Below are 7,612 nucleotides of genomic sequence, written 5' to 3'. Positions count from 1 at the left end.
TCAATGACCCTCCTAGGGGAAGTCTGGGAACCACTGGCTTAACTAACAGATCTGACTTCATTGTTGAATTTCGTCATTCTGAAGCTAGTTATTATTACATACTGTATATATTTATATATTCTTACTCAAAACTATCTAAAATATCGTCCTTGAACAAACATCCAAAGCGTCTTATTTGTTGGTTTTGGTGACAGACTGATGAAATTACTGTTAGGACCTTTGCTGTGGGAGTGTAAATAGATCCAAGCATTATAATAAGAGTATAATAATAATAATAATAATAATAGTCATAATAATAATAGCTTTGTGTGTCATCTTACCAAATCCAAAAAAAGAACAGAAGGCACTTATTGAGGCTTTGGTCTCTTTAGGAGGAGATTATTTAGTCTGTGGGCTATTTTTATAGAGGGGGTGGGGGGGTGCATGCCTGGACAGCAAAGAATGTACCAATGAGCTCATCTATAGTTAGATAGTCTATCAATCAGAGCTATAGATCCACGACGTAAAGGGGCGTGGTCAAAGTTTATCGAAAGAGAAAATTATGCAACGTGTGTCGGGAGGGTTTGGTCGAACTGCTCAGGTTTCAGGAAGCGGCCTCAAAGGGTGCTCCCCCCCACTCCTCCTCTTCCTCTGTCCATCACCTTCATCATCCTCACAGAGCGGGACAAAGGTTATGTAGATGGCAGTAATTCACCTGAAGGTGGATCATCAGACTGGGAAGTTACGGTTGTGCTAAAAAGTTTACCCTGAAAACAGTTTACATGTTCTCATAGAGGATGATGTTTGGGTGTAAACGCTAGAAAACCACTCGGTTGTATTTGCCTTTGGTCGGTAACCATGACGACAGTCTCCACTAATAAAAGTGTAACCAATTCCACCTAGAGCTGAACGACCAACGGAGAAATGACTGTGAAAGTCTCAGATTGTGAACGATGGTTTCAACTAGTGTTTTATTTTGAAAGGTCAGGACATTCATATCCTGGAAGATTTTCTGGTTGTGATTCTAAGACAAAAACATTTAACGTATCGGAGAAAACACAACTGGACACTTCATGTTAAGATGAAAGAGAACATGATCACCAGTGGAATCGTAACACCGACTGGTACGAGTGCTAAGCTAGCTTTAGCGCTGAATTTCAGACTGAAGGAGTTTGTCTGGAAAGATGAGAGTGTGTTGGAAGGTTTTAACATGTAAAAGTATGCGCTATTCTAACGTATCCAATTCTTCGTCGTAACCCTGAAGACGATGATATTTAGTCGTAGATGTCAGAGAAATGTCAGAAGTTTTTGTTTCTGAATGTGTTTGAATGAAATAACTGTTTTCAATAACTTTATTTAAATGTTACAGCTGGGTTTTTAAACTGGACAGCACAGCTGTATCTGGGACGTCTTAGCGTTTAGGAAAGCTAAGCTAGCGGGTCTAAAACTGAAGCTGTAGCTACAAACATCTGTGAACTCTGTGTGTGTCTTGTTCTGTTTCTGTTCAAAGATAAATCAGGAAAACTTGCGTTAGATGTTCTTCAACCAGCAGAAACACGTGGGCGTCCTCCCAACCAGCAGGAGGCGCTCCTCTTTCTCTCGAGGCTGTTTTTGTTTTGTTCTGTCAGGATTTTCTCGCTCAAAGACCTCGTTGGAGCCTGCTAATTAATTCATATTTGCAACAAAACCTCGTGAAGATTTCAAACCAGCAGTTTTAGAAACAAACCTTTCATTCATAAAACGAACACCTCGCTCTCTCTAACCTTCCACGCTTCACTGTGACTGCAGAGGCTGCTGGGAAACAAAAACGTAAGAATAAAGTAGTTCTGCAGACACTCAGGGGTCGACCCGTCCACTCGTAGTCTGGAGGATTCAGACCGGACGGTTCCAAAGACGGAGAATTGAAGAGATTTTAGTGAAGCCCCGTTTCAGATCAATACCAACACCGAAACTCTACAATTTAAAAAGCTCAAAGAAGAAATTGAAAAAGTTTTTACTTTCATCGCAACATCATACTGGTCTGAACTCTTAATTTGAAAAACCAAGTGTGACGTACGGACACCAACAGTAGTAAATTTATATTTTCTTATCATTTCATTATATTTATTTCTTTTTTTTTTTCATGAATTCACACTTTTATTTGTATTTTTCTTTTTTTCTATATTCTATATTCAATTATATTAAAAGAAAAAACGAATTTTTACATTAATATTAAATAATAAAACGTATTCCAAACTGAAATTGATTTAAACGTTTTTTTCATTTCTTAATAGAATATGTTTAATAATTATTTCTTTATAATTACATAATATTTCATTTATATTTAATTTTTTTTTATGAATTCACATTTGTATTGTTTTTTTATTTTTACTTTTTACATTTAAAATTAAAAAAATCAAAAATGCATTTTTAATTACATTAAATATTTCAAACCAAATTTAATTTTAAACTAATTTCGTCCAATCAGTGGGGAGGTAGGGGGTGGGGCATTGTTTTAAATGAGCCAATCAGAAGTCATCTCTGTGTGGGAAACTGAGATAAACTAAGAGCAGTTAAATAATCTATTAAACAGCCTGAAATAAATAAAGATATTTCTCACTAATGAGTTTTGCTTAATCTAACAATTAAAAGGACAAATTGGTATTTATCAAACAGGTGTGGGAGACTTTTCGCCTTTGATGGAAATGTTTGCGTGAAATCTTTCTCTACGTCCTGAGTCGGGGCTTCACTGTCACACGAAAGAGAAAAGATCTGCAGTAGAGCAATGATGATGATGATGATGATGATGATTTTAGGCCACACACTGTACCACAGCTTAGAGATCATTCCCTCATCATCATTCTTTTATATAAATACACACACACATTTATATAAATACAGTATATATATACGTTCAGGGTGACACTCAGAGTATCAGATTTTATTTAGAAGTTTATTCAGTTTATTCCACGGGCTTTTCTTCACCTTTAACCTCCATCTTTTTGCTCCAAGTTGAACCGTTTCATGACTTTAATCCCACGTTTGTTATTTTACGGATGTCCCGATGGATTTTTTTACTCCGTGTTAAGATTTGATATGAACACTTAATGTTGTATAGTAATTGTTCTTGTTTTTTTTACTTCTCTGTTGAGTAAAAAAAAAAAAAGAAAATAAAACAACTAAATAAATAAATAAAAAGTGAACCTTAATGCAATAAGTTGTGATTAATTAGAAATCTGAAACTCTCGCTCAGTCACAAATCAATAAAAAAAAAAACAACACCCAAGATAAAACTATGCATTCATTTTCAGAAACTGGTCACGAGATAACACAATCACCAGTCGAATCGTAACACCAACTGGTCTAAGCACTCAGATTGTCAGAAATCAGTCTCAAAATAACACGATCACCAGTCCAAATGTAACACCGACTGGTGCGAGCGCTCAGATTGTCAGGAACCAGTCGAATCAAAACAGAATCTGTCATTTTGATGATTGTGCGCATCAGTTCGCGCTGTTTGTTCATCACGCACACACACACTCACACACACAGTCTGCTATTAAGCCCAGGGGCTGGGTTACAACAAACCACGCCCACATTGCTTTAAAATGACAGAATATTAAGCTAAAAAATGGGAGACAATCCTTAACTGGCTATAGCTAGATTCGCGTGACGTCACACATCCGGGACATTTGACCTAGTAACACGCCCCGCCATTTTGAGGGGTGCCAACAACTACATAGTTACTACTACTGAAAGCGACACACAAGCTCTCACATTTCTCTACCTTTTTGAGCCCCCGTAGAACATTTATCATGCCTAAAACCTAAAAGGTGTGCTACTTTTAGATGCGGCAACCCCTCGCTGCAAGGCGAGGTATCGTTTTTGCTTGTTCCAAACAGAGTCGGAAAAACGATCGAATTGGGCACAAGCTTTGAGTAGAATCAACACTGACGGAACTTGATTTGAAATGACTTATATATGCGTCAATGGCAGTGAATGAGTTAAAAATAGCCATGGCTTTTAATCTTACCTCAAAAAAGATGTATGCCTCAAGCCTTGTTTTACGTTCGCATTTTCTCTTTTGTGAACACACCAGGAGTCTCAACCAGGTACTCGTAAATAGCTGGCCACTCCAGATCAGGCCACCCAGTTGGGTTGTCTTTCCACGAACCGTAAGGAATTTGGTACGGACAACACGCCAAACCGAGCAAGGACAACTTTTTTCATACTTCAGTCTTTCTGGAGGATCTAATCCCATTCTATATTCTTAAGACATGGCGTTTTCTTCACCAGAGTCGAGTGTCAGTTGCTAGCTTGTTTGTTGGTACCTCTCAAATGAGAGTTACTAGGCCAAGTGTCCCGGATGATGACGTCACCGCTAACGGTTCTATTTGCTCACAACTCCATAAATATGCATCCATTCACTGGAACTAGTCATGAGGTAACATGATCACCAAACAAAGTGTAACACTTTCAAACATTTGATCAAAGCTCATCTTTCTCCTAAAGACGGGACAAGGACAAGGGGACACATTTGGATGATGTTTTAATCAGCGTGTGTATCGGGTCATGTCACTCCGTCAGCGCACACACACACACACACACACACGTACACACACCCAGGGGGCCGGGACCATAACGATATAAATCAATGCGATGAACACAAATGTTTTTATGAAGCCGCCAACGTTGCTCTTTCACCAGCAAACTGAACTGAACTGCCTCATGGATTTGCATTACGTTACGTCTGATATCGGGACATCCTCCTCACATCTGTTTCTCTTTCTTTTCTTCTCCTTCATGTCTTTAAAAGCGACAATAAGCAACAGCAGGAATGATCTCTAGCTGTCCCACAGTGAGTCGATCCTCAGCATCACACACTGAGATGTTTTCAGGGTAACGCAGAGATCTGTTCAGTCCTTTAACCTCAGCGGTTCTTCTTCATTTCTTTAACGTCAAAACCAGGATAGGAAACAATATTCAGGATTCAATAAACGTGCTCTGTCTCATTTCTACTTTGATCTCCTCTCCACCACAGCTGGGCCCGTTACCCGATCCCCGGCTGGTCCCGAGCAGCCAGCAGCAGGTCGGGTCCAGACAATCAGCGTGTTTGTGTGTGAGTTTGGAGCCTTTGCTTTGACGGTGGGGGTTTCAGAGGCAGATATTTTTATGGGAATCATGTCGGGTCTATTTTATAAATATAAAATGTGCGACTTTAAACGACTTCTCATCGACTCGTCGTCTGTTTGTGTCTCAGCTCTCCAGACGACTGCGTCTCGCGCTGGAAGCTTTTCATTCTGGACGAATAAAAACTGAACACTAATGTGTGACTGTGTGTTTGATGGCTCTCCTCTCTGTGTAATTTACATGTTTCTTTCTTTTCTTTGGATCTGTGGTTCTCAACCTTGGGGACGCAAAACATGCCTATTGTTTGAACAATTAGAGACAATTTTTGCTTATTTTTCCCCTTTTTCTGCAACTCTACCAAACTTGCCATATTTTAACATTTTCATCACTTTTTCTTGCCATATTTTTGCTCCTTTTAATGTATTTTTGCTACATTACTCACATTTTTGCCACTTCTCCATCACATTTCAATGTCTTTTCTGCACATTTTTTCCACTTTCAAGACATTTTCAGCACTGATAAACCCTTTCCACCAATTTTCCACCTAATGTCACGTGTTGACCCATTATTGTCACTTTTAACCTTTTTTCACCATATTTCATGATTATTTTTTGCCAATTTAATCACAATCATCATTTGTCATGCCTATAATTTGCCAGTTTAAACTAATTGTCCTAATATTGACACTTTGAACCCTTTTTACCACTTTCTCTGTCAGTTTTTGCCCACTCTAATTTGCAAATTTTAACCAATTTCTGTGGTTTTTAAAATCCCATTTCACCACCTTTTCCACAATTTTTGGTCAATTTTAACCCACTTTATTTCTGATTAAAACAAGGATTTTCATCTTTAGGATGACTATATACTAGGGTGGCATATATATGCTTTTATTTGAGTTGAACCCAAAGTAAATATGTAAAGTTAAAGCACAGTTATTTTTCAAACTGAATTTCTTTTGTCATTTTTCTTTCCAAAAATATCTTCCCATATTGTTATCGAGATCCCAGTATCGTATATTGTCCCACCTCTAATATTTAAGAATTACAGTGATTTAATAGTCTTAATTCATTTGTTTTTTTTCCCGATTGTTGTCATTTCTAATAAATATTCCATATTCAGTTATACTCATAAGGTAAAGAAAGTAGAGTCAGATAGATAGAATTAGTTTTAGGGATCGTGAATGTATTTGATTTTTTATTTAATTATTCATTTTGTTTTCCATTCTCAGGTCAAAAACTTGTTGAAATTCCTCCTTTTTTATGGAATGCTTAAATTTTCTCAGTCTGGCCAGTTTGAAATGTTTCTGCTGCTAAAGTGAAGTGAGTCCAACAATGCTGTATCCACCCAACCTGGCAACCCTGGTCAGAGACCCCTCTCAGATGAGACACAGACGACCTTCTGTAAAGGTCAGAGGTCAGTGACAGTAACACTGTTGCACTTCTCTCTGCTCGGCTGTTGTTCAGGCTGTGATCTCATAAAGGAAGCTTTTCACCGACCAATCCCTATCTGGCTCCTCCCCCCTCCCCTTCTCTAATGTGTATGTGTCTCACACATGCACACACACGTGCACACACAGCGTACACACTCTGTGCATGCTTGGTCATAGAAGGAATGTTCCACTCTGCAACAGGAACATTACAGCCAGCTGCTGTTAGTTTAACATTCAAAGACGCCCACATAGATCTAGATCTACATACATAGATCGATTATATCTAGATCTATACACACATAAATTCACGCATTTATGAATGTGTGGCAGAGCAGGAACGCACCTGAAAAAGTTCCCGTTAGTACCTGACTGTGTATTTAATTTGTCTCGCCATCTATTAATTGTCAACCTTGGGGTCAGGACCCCATTTGGCATTGCAAGACACTGGGAGGGGGTCCCCAGATGCCTTCAAGAAACTAAAAAATATTTGTTCTACATGACTCCCATTTCAGACACTTCAGACACGTTTTTTTCTTCTTTCAAGACTTTTTCAGCATTATTGTCCCTTTTAACCTCTTTCCACCATATTTCATGCTTATTTTTTGCCAATTTAGCCACATTCTTCATTTGTCATAACCGTTATTTGCCAGTTCAAACTAATTGACTTTAAACTCAGATTCTGACTTTAAACTTTAAAAAATAAATATCGGACCTCTTTTTTTTTCTGTTTTTTATTCAGTGGTTCTAATCTAAAAAACAGATAATCTCACTTTAAAAGAAACAGAATGTGACTCACTGTTGGTTTTGTGTTCATGGTTTGCTGCTATTGTTCACGTTATATCCTGTTTAGTTGAGTCTGAATATGTTTTGTGGAAATGGCGTCCGCACAGACTGTCAGACGACACCCACTGTGTGTCTGTGTGAGTTAGTGTGTTTTTGTGTGCTTGTTAATGCGTGTCAGTGTGTGTTAATGCAGAGCAAAGACGGTGTGTTCCTTTCTCTCAGCGAGGACCTGAGGCTGCATGGATTATCATGGCCATGGCCATGTGCTGTGTGTACATTACAGGCCTGTTATATAAGAGCCCCTCCCCCTCC

This window comes from Gouania willdenowi, chromosome 19 (genome assembly GCF_900634775.1).
Source record: "Gouania willdenowi chromosome 19, fGouWil2.1, whole genome shotgun sequence".
NCBI lineage: Eukaryota > Metazoa > Chordata > Actinopteri > Blenniiformes > Gobiesocidae > Gouania > Gouania willdenowi.
This window is presented reverse-complemented; position numbering follows the sequence as displayed.